At 40.9% G+C, this 18,130-nt stretch overlaps 1 long non-coding RNA gene and 1 other non-coding gene across 2 annotated transcripts; both read right to left on the bottom strand.

Moving 5' to 3' along the window:
- Positions 1–9,224: 9,224 nt before the first annotated feature.
- Positions 9,225–15,538, bottom strand: LOC106629142 (uncharacterized). The gene is made up of 6 exons (XR_001332300.2): positions 15,471–15,538; positions 13,964–14,013; positions 13,403–13,472; positions 12,762–12,841; positions 11,576–11,605; positions 9,225–10,621 (listed from the first exon to the last, which is right to left on the bottom strand). It is a non-coding gene; the product is annotated as an uncharacterized LOC106629142 (long non-coding RNA).
- Positions 10,807–10,877, bottom strand: LOC148184680 (small nucleolar RNA SNORD50). Its single transcript, XR_015772342.1, has one exon. It is a non-coding gene; the product is annotated as a small nucleolar RNA SNORD50 (small nucleolar RNA).
- Positions 15,539–18,130: the final 2,592 nt, after the last annotated feature.

Raw genomic sequence — 18,130 nt, 5'->3', positions numbered from 1 at the left:
ACTGTCAATAGAGAACTTAATGCTGTATTTAGAGCCTTTCCTTTGCCCCAGACACACATCCAGCCTGGCCCTTACATCCTGTAGTGCCTAGCAGCCATAAGGATTCCAGTACTTGGCACCCTTGTAAAAGGTGCTGAAGGAAAGAGACCTTTGGGGTCTACTTAACCCCACGTAAGTTACTTACTGCATTAAGCCCATCTCCGAAGGCAGACAGCATGCCACTGGGTCACAAAATATTCTTCTCCAGCTCTGAGCATCTTTCCCAGGAGAGGAGAGCACAGCACACCACAGACACAATGGCCACAGCCATACAGCAGATGGGGCAGGCCATGGGCTGTTCTCCATCTGTAAGGCAAATACAGAGAGCACAGCTTGCATTCCCACAGCTAAATTCTCACCCACCTTAATTTCTAAACCATGCCCAAATATTAAACTGCTGCCCAGGCTTTAGCTGTCAGACTGCATTAACCCTTTATGGCATGGATGATCTGTTGCCAGAAATTGAGCTTATGTCCCAGGCCTTTTTAGTTGGCTAGTAATTACATGGCTGATTACTCAGGAGAGTGTCTGATGCAGCAGTTACAATACATAGCTTTCAGATCAAGTGTTCCAGACTACTTAACATGTAACCAAAGAACCTAAAAATCCTTTCAAGGGTGGGTGGGCCCAAGTAACCTTGTGTCTTCAACATCCTTGTAAGAATAGAACCACCACACACACATTTATGACCCTTGCCAGGTGTACAACACCTACTAACTACCAAAATGCAGCATTTCTGCAGATCCCAAGAGCAGACAATACAAGCTTTTGCATAGAAATTATTTTTTATTTTATTTTTTAAAGATACCTGGAGAATTCTACCCTATGATGAATTCTACCCTATGGGAATTCTCATTTACAGCACAAACATAAGACCAGTGCACAGGGATGAAGAACTCTGACTATATCAGTACCTCAGACTGTGCTTGGGCTTTTCAATAATCTTCTTTTGGAAGATCTACTCTCTACTTCTACACGGGCCTTGAGTGATACTAGAATTAGATCTTAACCTAAAATAGAGTTTTAGCATATAAGTTTTCCCTTTCCAGCTTGTGCAGCATTAACCAGGGATCTCTTCATTGTTTTGCACAGAGCAGTGCAGTGTAGGCAACAACCTGTGCTCAAATCTGAACAAATTTGTAATTTAATATGGTAGCTGTATTGTGCTGCTGGAAGCAGAAGTTTAGATCTTTAGAGAAGCAAAGTTTTAATTTTACATGGCAACTGGAAACTAGAAAAAATAAATTGCTATTCTGTGATCTGAAGGGGACATTAATATTAATCTTTTAATCTGCTTTTTTTGTAATTTTTGTATTTAGCTTTGATCGAGTAAAAACATAAAAGGTTGTTTTTTCTTTTTTAAAGTTTAGATCTTAAAATAGAAGTAAGAACATTTACAGGGAAGTTTCATTTTGAAAACTTAAATCTATTAGAGTCAATTAAAAAAAATATTTTTCAGTTTATGACTAGGTACATAGCTGGCTGATAAATCTGTGAACTTGTTTATGGACACCACATTTAAATTAACCAAAACACTTCTAATAGCTCTTGTATTTTCCAGCTGAAGTTATGTACCAATGGAGAGCAATGTTTGGGGGCACATATTGAGCAGCAAGAGGAGTCAATGCAACTGTGTGAGATTATGTATTTTTACTGCCAATACATCAATTCTTAGTTACAGCAAAATCATTAAAGATAGCAAGTGAGCATGTCCATAAAAAATACTTAAAATCACCGATGACAGTTAACTGCAGAAATTTCTAAATTTTTTCATACCCTTCCAGGTCAGGTGTTTTTAGATTTTATTGCCACATCCACAGCAATACCTTATGTGTCTCACAAAAAAGATTATAAAATAATTCTTACCCAAGAGATGATCTTATATACACTAAAAGGCAAAGGTTTGTAATTTAGACAAGTTTTATTTTAATCCCTTTAAACATCTATTAAAAGACCAGTCCTGGTTAGTAAATTTTATGCATGAGAACTGTTAAGAAATTTCAGATCAACAGTATTGATACAGACCTGCTGCAGCCAAAAGAGGCAGCGAGGAAAGTGCAGAAGAATTTTTTCAGTCTGAAAATATTTCCAACTCCTTCAGTCTCAGCACACAATGGAAAAAAAATTAGAACCAGAATTAAGAAGGGCAGGCTATTAAAGTTCAAACTTTTGTAAGCTATGCAGAAAGAACCCCAGCCTAAACAAAAAAAACCTCAAAAACCCAAACATAAGACATTTCCAGTTTAGAAGTTCACCTGCTCTCTATAGCTCAGCCAAGGTTGACACAAATGGTTTCTTCCATGCTTAGGCTGTTGATAATTGTGCTGGTAACACATTAGCTTTCCCTCTGAGCCTCTGAGACTCCAACTGCTAGGCAGACTTCTTAGCAAGTGGTAAGTCTATGCACCCCAGCAATGACCAAGTTCGTATTAAGGCTAAATCCCAGCAAAAGGTGAGACTACTTCAGCAAAACACAGAAAACAAATACTTCATAACCTACTGTTGCTTAGCCTAAGTCAGTATTTTCTATATTATTTATCTTAATCACCACAGTTCAGCAGTAGGGTTAGACTGTATAGGAAATCAAGACATCCCAAGAATTTTCTAAAAACCTCATTATCATGCTTCTTTTGGAAGCTTTAGCAGAAGCTCAGAATATTTTGCTTCCAGGGCCAGATGCCAATTCTGCTGGTAGTCCTTTTTGCTGCTGCTGTAGAAAAGGCTGTCATCTTCACAGACGTTAATTTCTGCCTTTTTAATGAATTTGAGGTGCCTGTTTCCCAGCCAAACTTCAAAATAGTCAAGGAGAGAAGAGCAAGTTCAACAGAGCCTATTTCTGCAGAATTGAGATATTTCTGAAAAATGGTTATAGTTTTTAGAGAATACTATACTAAGTACAATTGAGTTTTAGCCCTATTACATTAATTATGAGTGGGAAAGGTTTTTATTTAAAATCATACTCACTTTGCACGTTTTTTTCCCTAACACATACTTTATAGTCTGAAACTTTCCAGCAGAGAGCTCAGTATGAACACAGAAGCAGAGAAAGAAGTAGTTTCCTCCCCTGTCTGAAACACCTGAAGCCCTGCTAGCTGTCCTTGCTGATAGATCTGCAATTTACTTCATAAGTGACTCTTATTTGTAGGCTCTGTCTCAGATTTCTGAAGAGCAAATCACAGTTGTCAAATCACATCAATTACAGGACCTGGTGTTGTTTTTAAAACTCATCATGTATTTCAATTTCATTATTGTATCCTTGAGTCCCAGAGATCTCTTTTTTTCCCCTTTACAGAAGTTTCATATAGTCTTGCAGCCCATCTGGGATTAATACTGAATGCTGTCTTGGTTTGAAAAGACAGGTGTAAGTAAGGCAGGAGCTTCTCTTGAAACGGAAAAAATGTAAACCACCCCCCCCAAATTATTATAATTTTGAAATCAAGGCAAAGATATGGGAATAGGAATAGTTCTTTACTAGGAAAATTAAAATAAAAATGCAGTAATACAAAAAAAACCCAAAAACACTGACAATCAGGATATAGCCTGACACCCTGTCGGTCAGAGTGTTGATAGCAGTCTGATAAATGGTGGCTGCAGTCCTCATGCAGTGACAGATGTGGTTCTGTTGAAGCAGTGATCATGTAGAAGGGTGTCGTTTTCCTCCTCTGTGGTCTCTCGTCTGGGAATTCAGTGGAGAAAGGCTGCCTGTGGTGTTCCAAGTCTCAGATTATATCCAGGTAGGAATGCTTGGCTCCTCCCCCTGGGCAGAACATTTCACAATAAGATGATGTAATTTTATCAGTCATGCAGTGAGACTCACTGGCCCCTTAAAAGCAGATATCCCCCTGGAGGAAGGATGGGTCGTGGAAGAGATAAAGAACACTGCCCTACCTGGTTTTAACAGCTGGTAATGCAATACATACTTTTGGTTACATCTTGCATTGCAACCTAAGACAAATGCTTATGTAGTAGTCATGTAATTTTGTGGGTTTTTTATATTTAATACATAACTGTTAAAAGGAAAGCAATACAGTACTAGTATAGGAGGAATAGTATCTTTAAGAGACTGGGATAAAATTGAGTGCAATATAAAAGTTTTGGACAGCAAGGTCCCAACCTTGGCCCAGAGAAAGAAATCTTATGCTGGGAGATAGAGCAGATTATCTATGGAAGTTTGAGGTTTTTATAAAAGATATAACTTCAGGAAAGGCCAAATATGCATGCTTCTTTTGTAATTTTAAATGGATTTTACTAGTTGATAGACAACAATACTTCAGGTCTTACCTCAGTGAAAAAAATCACAACTGGAGGACTCCAAGTAGCCCTTAGGAAAAAACAGCAGATAAGACCAAGAGATAGAGCACTTTCAGGAGCACTACATCAGAATAACAGAATTCCTCTTCTTCTCTTACAGGTAGGTGAGAGAGGTTCATTATAGTGAACCATCCTTATCACTGTCAAGTTTCTTCAACTAAAAACAGAAGGTAAGTGGCCATTTCCTTTCAAAGAGCGCTGTCAGGCAATAGCCATCAGGAAGTCAATGGTTCTTACACCACAGGTCTCTTCACGTCTGTAGCTCCTAGCAAATCCTATTTGTTCATATTTGTAAGGTAAAAGCTTTGGATTTTCCCACATCCACCATGGCCCATAAAGGGACTGCACTTCTATAGAAAATATATCAAGCAGTTGCTACAATTGTTCAGTGTAACTTTTTCAATTATAAAACTATAAACTACATAATATTCTCAGGGGAAAGTACTAATATATAATTTCAAGTCATCTTCTCATAGGATTCAAAACCACGGTAAAACACCTTGCAGTCAATCCCTGCCAGAGGATCACCATATTAAGATCTCTTTACATGAAAGGTAGGTTTCCAGCAGCCTTACAACCTGTATGTGAAATTAGCAGAAACTATACTACTACTATATTAGCAACAGAAATTAAGTTGAAGTATATGTAAATGAAGACAATCCAGTTCAGACAAGTGTAAGAGTACTACTTCAGAAACATCTTCAAAAGCCTAGACACTCTTCCCTGCCATGGAGATTTTTTGAGGAAACACTCTCAACACTGTGATAGTGTTTATTATAAATTACTATTTCAAGATGTTTTAGAGGTAACTCCTGTTCCTGCCGTTAAATTTTTTATATTGTGCGGTTTATAATCTGTGAAACAGGAAGAGAGGAAGAAGCACTAATTCCCACAAACCAAACTTCTCTTTCTGTTTCCAGTGGCAAACAGGCAGTTTAATAAAATTTTCAGAATTAGAAACTCCATGATCCAACTACTTTCAGAAAATGCTTATTCTAATATACTCTGGGGAATGAATAATCATACCCTGAACAGTTTTAGTTTTGAAGCCAAAATGATATTAAGAACTGTTCCTCACCATGGTTCATTATTATACTTTTCTGGTGGAATGCATAAAACAAAAGACAGCAATTTTTCTTGTATTTTCTGCTGCAGAAAACGACCTAAATACTAGACAGAGCTAACAAACCATCATGGTTTCAGCCGAGTTTGTTAGTTTTCTTCTTAGTATCTGGTACAGTGCTGCGGTTTGGATTCAGTATGAGAATAGTTGGTAACAGTTTGATGTTGGGGTAGCAATACTTAGCAATAACCAGAAGTCTCTGCAAGTGAGGAAGGGCTCAAGAAGCCATGAGGGAGCAAGGCCAGCACAGCTGAGCCAAACTGGCCAAGAGGATATTCTATACTAGCATGTCATGCCCAGAACATAAACTGGGGGAAGCTGGCCAGGAAGCATGGATCATTGCTCAGGCTGGGCATGTTAACAGGTGATCAGTAATTGTGTATCATCACTTGCTTATCTCCGGGTTTCTCTTTGTTGTCTTCTTTTATGGTACAATTATTATCCTTAATTTCAATTCTGTTCTCATTTCAACCCACTCCTTTTACCTTTCCTCACAGTCTCCTCTCCATCCTACCAGGGTAGGTAGGATGTGGTACTTAGCTACTGGCTGGGCTTAAATCTTGAGAAACACAGGAGTTTACGTCTCAAACACTTTTCGCAGGACCCGTTTCTGCAATACTCCTCACTCTGAAAGAAACCAAGGTAAGCCTAGGGCAAATTATTTCCTCTTTTGTTAAGGTAAGATGAAACACAGATTGAACAATAGCTGCATATTCTTCTTCCTTTTCAATCAACTTACCAATTTAAAAATAAGGCCTAAGCATTTGGGTTTTTACAGTCCATTTATCTCTTTCTTTCCACAAAAAAAACCCTGAACTTCATTTTGGGACAGATATTAATCATTCGTCACCTGCCACTATAAAACCAGTACCTCTGTTGCTGGGAGAGTGCTCCGTAGTAAGGGAGAACTGCAATTTCAGGGAAAAAGAGTGTTTATTGGTCTGGTGAGAAGCCTGAAGTATAGCTTAGGGGTAAGAGCACACATCAGTACTTCAAATTTTCACCCTCAACACAGCTCAATTAAACAGCAAGGCACCAGGGCCTTTTGAACTTCCACTTACCACTGTTTTCAGTAAGATGAAAATCAAGTGACATCAGCTTCAAAAACAGGGGAAAAAAAAGGGCATTTTACTTCAGCCCCCTCCCAATCCTACCCTCCCTACACTTATTAACATACCCACTACTACTTAATCTATTTTACAGCCCACGTATCATTCATGTTTCAAATATTTTTAAATGGAGACAGATCACAATTGCCAAGTAGTATTCAAATACAAATGAAAATCTCAGGAAATTCCCAAGAAAACTGCTGGAAAGGCTCTCTATACTTCTCCTATTCCTTATACTGGTCATCCTCAGACAGAATACTGAACGAGGCAGATTTTGTCCCACTCAATACAGCCATTCTTCTGAGCATCAAACACCACTTTGTCCTCTGGAGCCTGCAGGAAGTTTGAGACAATGGCAGAGAAGTACTGTCTTCATAGCCCTGATAGCTCAACTGGACTATCAACTAAAAAGCCACATGATGTTTGAAAGGAAACAGAATTCATCATTCTAATTGTACTTCTCCAGTATATATCCTCTGAGGTAAATATAAAGACAGACAAGAAAAAATGCTTGTAAAACCAGTTGCAACACCAAAAAATAGAGAATGCAAATCATCAGACATGCATTTACATAGTATATAAATTCTCCATGTGTATTTCACTCATCTGCAATTTCCATTTTTCTGTTAAATTCATTCATACTCCAGATGATAGCTCAAAGGTTGTCCTCTGGGACAAAGGAAGGGAGTGTGAAGAAAAGCTATGAGTTAGGGCCAAACACTCTTCAATATAAAGAATACCTTTCCTTGTGCAAAGTCAAGCACTTGCCAAGTGCAGTGTCCATGTTTGAAGGTCCTATGGAATGCTTTTCTTTACCAACGGATTTCAATTCAATGCTGGTTTTTAATTGGCAGAAGACATACCCCAAAGTTTGTATGGCAAATTTATACAGTTAAGATCTTTCCTGCAGGAAAGATGGTAGGAACCCCAACACCAGCACACAATATAGCTGCAGCCAGAGTCATGCACTCGTCTGCACGATGGCAGCCAGACAGCACAGCTTACACTGAAATTACTATTCACAGGGATCTGATACTTCAAGCAGGTGTCACACCAGCACTGGCACTACGTAACAGTGTGGGTGCTGTGGCAAGATAACCACAGCTAGCTTAGTTTCACTCACTTGCAGCTCTTGATTATGGATCACAGCCTCCACCAGTAAGACGAGTTCTTCAGCAAGACAGAACCTCCTACCTTAATAAGGACCTTGTTACTTCAATAATAGCAAAGCATTTATGCAGAGCTACTGTCGAATTTTCCATGCGGTTGCAAGGTACTTCTCCTGCTTATAAACTCAGCATTTGTTTAATTACTAAGTCTCTGCTGGTTTTGCCAAGTTACTAAAACCGATAAATGGCAACATTCCATAACAGTTTGTTTAACCACAAATTTCCTGGACCACAGCCCAACAGCTATGTGACACTTCTAACTCACCACTAATGATGGTTAGTGCAAGACTTCACTGGACTAAAGCACAAAAACAGCAAAGTGCTTCCATGCTGTTTACCGCACAATCTTAAAGCTTTAAAACTAACAAGCTGTTCTGTAAGCTCTAAGTTTCATGAAGTGCTTTTGCAGAGAAATCCCATGCCACGTGTTCAAAATGTGTCACACAGTAGCTCTTCACAACTGTATCTCCTTATCTCACTTGTATTAAAGAATACTCCAGAAAATGTATCAGAACTAAATCCACAACTTAAGACCTATTAACCCCCTCCAAACAAGGTAAAAAAGCCAGTTTCCATCTTAAAATTGGTTATAAAAATGACCTTTCAATTTTCACTGGTCTTGCAAAGCAGATCTTCTGGAACATGTCCTGGTTAAAACATTAGTTCACTTTTGTAAACACTTTAGCCCCTATACTACTAGTACACATTTTTTATTGGCTACCAATTTTCCGTAGCTCTGAAGACCAGGACCGTTCCTTGAGAAAGTTCTGCAGCTAAATATGTCTTACCGTTGTGCACATCTACCTTTTTTATATGCTGAGGCCAATCCTTTTCATGACTAAACATTCTGACAGGCCTCCACATTAATATGCAGTAACTTTATTCCCTAACAAATGCTTTGGAACATACGGAACAAGACTGTCATGAAGTACTTTGGTACCTAAAGTGCTACCCACAACCCTAAACCTTCAGTCTTCTATTTCATCTCCAACATCACAAGATAAACTCACTTTCTCCAAGTTCACTGCACATAAACATGGCATCCTCTTCAGCGGTTTTAACATTCTGTATTAACATCAGCCTAAAGATGGTACCTTGATTTTTCAAGACATATGCCACTCATCTGATCCTCTAATGAATATATAAATTCCTTTGAATATCTAAGTATTTAACCACCTCTCTGCTTTTCTGACATCTTAACATCCAGAAGACTGACCTAGCTAGGACTGCTAACTTTTAGACTTACCAGCCAAGTAACTCCACTAGATGCTGTTAACAGGACTCAGACTTTTTGCAGACCTGCAGTGGGCAGAAGATTCAAACTGATCTTACCTTCCCCCTTGAGTACACAGTAGTTTGTCCAGGAGTCTCTCACACACATGAAGCATCATGTGCCCACTACATGCTGCACTAGACAGCACAAGGCCACATTGCCTCCACAGCTCTTTAGTACAAGAAATCATAGAACACTGATGATCCATAGCTGACGTGCAACAGCTTTAACATCCTTATCTTTATTTAAAAGCATGTACAAAACATGGCACATGAAAATACGCACCACTCACAGTTAGCATTTGTTAACAGAAACAAGTATTATGGAATGAAATGAAGCTATTTTCTAGTTTGTACCTGCAGACCTTGATGTTCAATAGACTGATTTACCATTCCTTGCTCAAAAGGAGCAACCTTTAGCCAGAGTAGCTGTCCACTGCTTAATAACCAAACCATAGGAGATGCCCAGTGAGCCACCAATGCACTCCTGGAGTTCAGTCAGATCCTTAGCATCCACTTTAGTAGCCTGACGGATACTTATTTTTGACGTTTCCAATACGCTGCTCCTAGTAGTGTTTAAACTTCATACTACTTTGATAGAAAATTGGACTTTACATGGAATTTGTCACTGATGAACAGGAACACCCCATGAGATACAGGGTTGTTTTATGTATTTCGGACCATTTCAAAATTATTCAGTAATAGTAGGTCTATGAATTTTTAATGATGTTATTCTCATGTTTCTGCCCTTAAAAAGAATTCCTGACAAAAAGGCTTAAAAGTCATGCTTCAAGGCAAATTTCATCATATGTACACACCATGAGTTGTCTTTAAATTTATTTGGTGACCAATTTATGATCCTTCACTCCTCTGTGGAAAGGATAGTTTGCTGAATACAGCAAATATGCTGCTACTGTGATTACAGCACCAGTACTTTTCAAGCAACTGTTCAAAGCCAAGTTCCTATGTATGTAACTCTCTTCCCCAGAGAGCAAGCAAGTACTGTTGCCAGTGTATTCATCAAAGGCCAGTTGCAGTGTTCTGGTACTAGTCCTCTCCTGCTGAAGTGGCAGTCTATAAAACCCCAACTCCTCACTCCATCACTAGATACAGTGATGCAAGCTGTAGACACTATCTTTTTCTTTGTTTTCACCCTGTATTTATAGGGCCTGACTGTGGGCTCCACTCTTGAGATATCACAGATCTACAGTATCTGCAAGACTGTGTACTTGTGTGGTATTTTAAAAAGGTAACTAATCATGAGGTCTTCCATGCACTGAAGCTCAATAATAATGATATCTCAATCTAATATAATATTAATATTATCTCAATTTCCCTAATATTACTGCTACACTTCCTAAAGAAGACAGTTCAGTGTTTTGGAAATATGGTGTTTTAAATATGCAGAGACAGTAATTCTGGTCTACATGTGGTTTCTGAAGACAGCATCTACTGAACAAAATTGCAGCTGTTTCAGCAGGCTTGTAGAAGCATGGCATCCCACTCCAAGCCACAGTATCTCTTCAGGTGTTACACTTCCTTCTGGTTACATCATCCACATTTGTCAGGCAGTTCTGACAAAGTGTTCCAATTTATCACTGAAAAAGGAGAACAGTAAGTAAAATGGTTCATCCAAGGTAGAAATTTCTATTTGCAAGTAAGCACACAACAGATCGTACTGAAATGTTGCTAATTCTGAAAAAAACACCCCAAAACCCGGAAACCAAACCCACAGAGACAGTTTAGTACTTTTCAGAAAGTTCAAACAAAGCATTTTGGTCTCATCTCAGACTCCGGATCCGTATAAAGTTTGTCAGCAAGGAGTTCAGGTTCGGGATAGGATCATCACAGATGAGACAAAAGCAGTGAATGAACAAGAAATTTAGTAAGAAACATCCTATAGATTTCTGATTGCTTAGTTTTTGTATTACAAGCTAACATTTTGTTATTTCAGTAATAGTGTACATTATTTAAAACTTTTCATGTAGGTTTGAAATCTAACAAAGGTTAGGCTCAGCTATCAGCTCATATCGTGCCTAAGGGAACAAGTGTCTTTTAAATGCCAGCCATGGCTTACCATATCAATTATGTTCATAACTATCATAATGCAAAAAAATCTGATGTGTAGGCAGTTACTTTAGACTTAGAACCAGAAAATGTTAAGAAGCTTTTCAGTTACATACTTAAAGCCAAAAGCACTTGTTCCTACTTGTTTTCTATAAAACACATTTTCCTGTAGGAAAGAAGTTTTTAAATTTTAGTTTTCTTCCATCACTCAAAATACAACCTGCCATCTATTTAGCCTCTCGTACAGACCCAACTACATTATTCAACATGTGTTGCATTAGTATCAGCACGCTGCAAGTTCTGTGAAACTTTAAGGAAAAGTGTAGTCATGTTACAGTAAGATTTGTTTTGCTTCTCTTGCCCAGCTATTGCTCAACCTGGGCATGAACTATGATAGGAGGGGGGAATTACACCTGATTATCAGGACATACAATACTGGCAATCTACCTATCAGGATCAAAAGTAGTATTTATTGGAATTCATACCTTCTATTCAGAAGCAGCATTCAAGCATCTCTGCAAAGACATAAAATGCACTGGTTAGTTAATGCCAACAAGTTTTGCTACTTCCAACTTGTCTCTAGGTCAGCCATGAAAGTCACTCCCTTTTCTATCTAAACAATACAGCATTTTATAGGCAATACTGCTGCACACGTTTCACTCATACATTTGAACTTCACATACTAGAACAAAACCTGTTGTTGAAAAGAAAGTACTCGTTGCTAGCAAAGTATTTAAAGGTACCTTTCTTGAATAAGTAGTAGAATCAAGTTACAGATGTGCAGCAACATAGGGAAATGAGAAGTTCTCACTCTACATTTTAACTAAAACCAGCCTGTGGATATACCCAAGCACCAGTGCAGTAAAGTATATTTCACTGAAAAATATTAAGTTCAGATATTTATGTGGGAATGAAGCTCTTGGAGAACCACTGCTAATATTCTTAAAGCAAAGCATTTGTGAGCTTTCTTTTTGCCTGCTTCAAGTACATTACACCAGCCCTTGTGAAGTAGTTAATCTCTGGAGCTGAATCAGCTTTATTTAGAATTCACTACAATTTACCATCAAACTCCACCTTTGTCATTAACATGACTTTTCCTAGATGCTCACATAGGAATGAGCCCTAAATTAACTGTCCTAAGAGGACTGAAGTGCAAACAGCATCACTAGCTTTCAAACACCAGCAATACTTCCTGACCACACCTCACTAATGCTTGTTATTTACCCACTATAAAGGCAGAATGCCTCACGTCTAACCGTTGGCCCTCTCTGCTCTTTAAAGTAAGCTTCTGCAACAGTACATATTTGTGCCAATATAGACCTGAGGTGGGTTTAAAGAATGCACCAATATTCTTATTCACAGCCTGGTGCATGCTGGCACCTCACTTTTACACAGCGACAGCATTAAGCCAACACCAACTGGATGATTTATGAGTAAAACATTTAAGTGATTTCATCTCAGTAGCCGAAGCCTTATGAAGTTTCTCCTCAATGTATCAGGTCTGGCAGCATGATTCATCACTATTCACAAAGATCAGTGACAGGACCTGTAACACCACTCATACAGTCACACAACACAAAACAAGCTTTGCATCCTTCACTAGCAATGTACTAAAAAGGAAATTCATTACAATCAACAAAAAAAGTCTGCTGTTTAATCAATAATTATTACCTCTGTTTTATTTCCTGTTGTGAATGAATCGTTCTTCAAGACATATCACATTCCCATTACTAGAAATTGTTCATGCCACTCTAGAAATTTGAGTAAAATCCCAAATTACAAGTTAGTCCATAATATAACACAAGCCAGTAAGAACAACCAAATTTACTGTTGTAACAACTGGTTGCAAGCATTTGAGTCAAATTAAGATGAATACACACCCTGGAGCCAGGGGCTGCCCCACTTTCAAAGAAGTGAGGTTATCAACTATACATTAAAAAAGTGAATACGCATTTTTATTAAAATATGGGAACATTTGTTTATTTATATTAATAAGCATCCAGATGTCCTGTTTGTCATCTTTGACTAAACAGTTTCATACTTATTTCCCAATAAAGTGAAAATTCCCAATTAAAATCCATACTGAGGTAAATTTTAGATTTAGTATGAACACTTCAGACAGGCATTTTACCAGCTCCTCCAACACAAAAATCTATTCCTAATCTCACACAGTTCTAGACCATGTCAAACATGTCCAAAATTACTGATACCTCAATTTTAAAGCTAATGACATAAATACTAATTTAATCCTAATCCATATTTTGCTAGTCAATTTACTGTTAATTTATGTCCACTGATCATTCAGAACGTACATGGCTTTCAGGAAAATCCACTTGTGTGTACCAAGTATTCTTCTACTTGTGATGGTCCTTCCATGAAATCCTAAAATTAAAAATAAGCAAAAATTATCTTTTAAACTAGAGAACATTTTTTCCTGTGGTCTAGCATCAGCTCTCATGTTACTATGTCAGAAACATAATCACCAAGCACAAAAATTGACATTTTCACACAGCAATTTTATATTCTTCTGGAACAGCCTGCAATGCCTGACTAGGTGAATCTTGTAAAAAAGAAGTCCAACTAAGAACTGATCTACAGGCTGACTAACTTAAAGAGCACCAAACCCAAAAATTATCAAATAATTACTTATTACTTTGATGGCAGTTATGAAAACGCAATGTCATTTTTCCTTTTTGTCCCACTCAGTAGCCATACAAAGTTGACAACTCTCTGGCACTTCCCATACTTTGACAGACAAAAATACATAAATCAAGTTAAGAAACACAAGTACTTATTGACTTGGTCAAAAACAGAAATGCAATGTAGATGTAAATGTACATCTAGAGCAACATTAAGAATTCCAGAGCTGTTACCTTAATGTACAATGCGCTCGACACCACTGAAAACCTCCTCTCCATGACACCTAAAAACAAACACAGACAGTCTTACAACTTGAAATCAGCAGATTCACATTACCAGGCCAGTAAGTCACATATATTATGAAGCAATAATCATCAACACGATCTCTAGAAGCAGCACCTTAAGTACTAAATCACAAGCTTGTGGGAGAAAAGCAGCAAAAAATGCAGTTTTAAGCAACAAAGGAGTTGCAAGCTACACCCACTTGAAACCTCATAAGAAAAGCATTAAGGAAATAATTGCACATACTCACTGTTAAACCTCAGTCCAAAGATTCTTTTAACAAAAAAATCATCATCTCAAGGTTTTAATGATTCTTAAGAACTAATTTTGGTTCGTTTACAGAATTACTTTAACCATAGAGCAGCAATAAAAATCCACCAACTCAAGCAGTTTAAGAAATGCATGACAAAGGATGCACCTGAATGTAAGTATCTCACTCGGTACTACATAGATCAAATAAATGCATCGAGCCATGAAAGGTAACTTATCACACTTTGTTTCAGATCACAAAAATAGTTAAAGCTATAGAAACTCTCAAGCTAAGCTTCCACTTCTCGTATGCAATAAGCTTATTGAATAAAATAAACCAAATAATCAGGAGGTACTAATGGTTTAAGTTTCAAGAATTTCACTGTTCAGTAATCTAATGTGTGACTCATTAGACAAGCAAATTAAACACACAATGAATGCACTTTTATCTATCTTTATTCTGCTATATTATTGTTTTTAAAATGTAAAGATTTACATCAAGTATCACCTAAATGTTGTGGGTCTTTTTTCTCTGGGACGTTATGTGGGTTTCACAATCCTTTTATACGTCTTCTGCTGTGGGGCAATGCCATGATGCCGGTGGCTGAGCCCTCCGAAAGATGTACAGGTAACACAAGCACGTGCACCAACCCTCTGCCACTTGAACAAGGTGGTCCCACGTTATTTAACACTTTACGCAGGAACCCAGACGACCGAAGGCTGTCTCACCGTGCCAGGAGATGCCCCAGCCGCAGCTGAGGGCACAGTAGGGGCAGCAAGCCCAGCACCAGCCCCGGCCGCCACGCCTGGGGATCAAAATGGCGCGGGCCCGGCAGCGCCACGCGGGCCACCACAGCCTACCGATCCCAGCCTGCCCCGCGCCCCAGGATGCGGCTTCCGGCAGGGAGCCTCCCAAGGGTCACGCTGGGATATGTAGTCCCCCTTCAGTCCCCTCGCACCGCCGCTGCTGCCAGCAAGGCACCGTGCACAGGCAGCTGCGGCCCCACAGCTGGATTACGGCTGCCTTTCGCCTGACTCGACCCGCTCCAAGGGTGAGAGCTTCACACACCAGCTCCAGCCTCGAGCACTACGCGATGGGCACCGCAGGAGATCCTCCCGAGCGTCCAAACACAAGGAAGAAGCCATGCATCCCCCACCCCCGCCTCCCCGCTGGAGAAGCGGTACACATAGCATCCCGCACCGCCTTACCTCGTTCTACCACGCCAGACGCTCCGCAGGGGAAAAGGGAGGCTAGCCCGCCCTCGCCAGCTTTATATAGATGCTGCCAGGTGGAAACGAGGCTGGCCATGCCCCCTGGCGCGCGAGCCGAGGGGCGGAGACGTCGCGCGGGGCTGGCGCGGGAGCGCGCGGAAGGGCGGGCGCTGATGTGTTGTCTGAGCGGGCCGGACGCCGAGGGGCGGCGCCGCTCTCCCGCCTCCCCGGGCACGGCGTGAGGGGGCGGGCGGCGCAGAGGCCCGGCTGCCCGGCACCGTGCTGCCCGGCACCGTGCTGCCCGGCACCGTGCTGCCCGGCACCGTGCTGCCCGGCACCGTGCTGCCCGGCACCGTGCTGCCCGGCACCGTGCTGCCCGGCACCGTGCTGCCCGGCACCGTGCTGCCCGGCACCGTGCTGCCCGGCACCGTGCTGCCCGGCACCGTGCTGCCCGGCACCGTGCTGCCCGGCACCGTGCTGCCCGGCACCGTGCTGCCCGGCACCGTGCTGCCCGGCACCGTGCTGCCCGGCACCGTGCTGCCCGGCACCGTGCTGCCCGGCACCGTGCTGCCCGCGCGTGCTGCGTTACCGGTGTCGGGTGTGAGACGGAGAGCGGTTTTATGTTGGGTTTTAAGGGGAGGGAAGGAACCGACCTGGTGCACCTCCACCTCCAAAACTTAAAGAATCCATTCCCCGAAGAACCACAGCGTCATTAAGGTCAAACAGACCATGGCAGTAAGTGCCACATCAGTCTCTCCTTAAACACTCCTAGGGATGGTGACTCCACCACCACCTGGGCAGCCCATTCCAATGTCTAATCACCCTTTCTGTGAAGAAATGTTTCCAAATGTCCAGTTTAAATCGCCCCTGGCACAGCTTATGACTGTGTCCTTTCGTCCTGTTGCTCATTCCCTGGGAGAAGAGGCCAACCCTCACCTGGCTACACTCTTCTTTCGGGGAGTTGTAGAGAGTGAGAAGGTCGCCCCCGAGTCTCCCTTTCTGCTGGCTAAACACCCCCAACTCTCTCAATCACTCACCATAAGACTTGTGCTCCAGACCCTCCACCAGCTTTGTTGCCCTTCTCTGGACTCCAGCCCCTTGCTGTAGGAGTGCACCTTCTTGCAGTAAGGAGTCCAGAACTAAACAGAGCCCTCAAGGTGTGGCCTCACCAATGCAGAGTACAGGGTGCTCGATGCACAATCACCATCCTGGTCCTGCTGGCCACACCATTGCTGATACAGGCCAGGTGCCATTGGCCTTCTTGGCTACCTGGGCACTGCTGGCTCATGTTCAGCCACCAGCACTCCCAGGTCCTTTTCCACCAGGCAGCCTCCCAGCTGCCCCCAGAGTGAGTACTTGTTTCTTACATCTGTCTTATTTTCCTGTTCCCTAGGGCATCCAACTGGTTAACCTTGTGAAGCTATGCCTTGATGCCTCAACTTTCCTTTGACCCTAATTAGATGTTTCTGAAACATTAACCACAGAGCACCCATTTCTACTTTTTGAAAGTAGCATGCAACACTATATCCCTGTATAACATTATAAGTTGTAAGAGCTGAAATATCTCCTCTTACCCACAAAAAATAGAGCTTTCTGGAGTTATTCATTCCATACTTATATTTTAAGGATATTGTTCCACAGTGAAGCAAATAGTGGATTTTAGTAAGAGCTTTTGTGCTATGAAGATGATGGGACACTGGAACAGGTTGCCCAGAGAGGCTGTGGATGCCCCATCCCTGGAAGTGTTCAAGGCCAGGTTAATGGGGCTCCAAGCAACCTCATCTAGTGGAAGGTGTCCCTATGGCAGGGGGGTTTCAACTGGATTATCTTTAATGTTCCTTCCAACCCAAATAATTTTATTACTCACCTTATTTCACTGCAGCTTTATCCACTGGAAGTTGTATAGCTACACCTTGTGGAGGGAGTTAGTCTCCACCTGAATCTGCCTCCTGTACTGGTGTGGAAGTGTCAGTGAAAGGTGTCTGGGCTACAGTGAGGATAGCAGGCACACTGCAGCCTGGATGGTGTTTAAACTGATGGGAAACTACATCCTAAATTCTCATTTATGGAGGTTCTCAGTAGTTGTCTATAAATAGGTTTTTTTTGTCTGCCTGTTTATTGAGAGGTTTAGTATATCAATCAGCTTAATTGAGGGAATAAGGGAAAAACAAGGAAGGATGAAGAAAAGCTGAAAAATATTTGATGTTTTGACAAGTTATTAATAATATGACAAAAAACAATGTTCCACGTATGGTCTCTTTTTAGGAGGGTTTAACTGTTGGGAACAGATAAGGGAAATCTAAAATAGTCAATTGTAAGGTTCTAAAATATTTGGCAATTTTATTCCTAAAATTACTGAGATTGATACTACCAGGAAAACTAAACAGCTGACAAATTTTAAACAAGTTTTCTTCTACAGTCCATGGCAGCGGATGACACTCTTCTCTCTGCTTTTCTTCCTATGCATCCCATTTTACCTGTCTGAAATCTTGAGTGTGATCTGCACTTTGCCCCTTTTCTGCCTTAAAGGCATGAGGAATGAGGTCTACAGTGCTGCCTTTTTCTCTGAGTGCCTCCCACTGGCAAATGTTTTGGCTGCTGTTTCTGCAGGAGTGAGAGTGAGAAGCAGTGTAAGCATTGGGGAAGAACTTCTAGTG

Source organism: Pseudopodoces humilis, chromosome 3, assembly GCF_049639895.1.
Source record: "Pseudopodoces humilis isolate 2021_Gansu_Grassland_sample_001 chromosome 3, ASM4963989v1, whole genome shotgun sequence".
Classification (NCBI taxonomy): domain Eukaryota; kingdom Metazoa; phylum Chordata; class Aves; order Passeriformes; family Paridae; genus Pseudopodoces; species Pseudopodoces humilis.
Note: the sequence above shows the minus strand (reverse complement) of the source record. Positions and strands in the feature narration are given on the sequence as shown.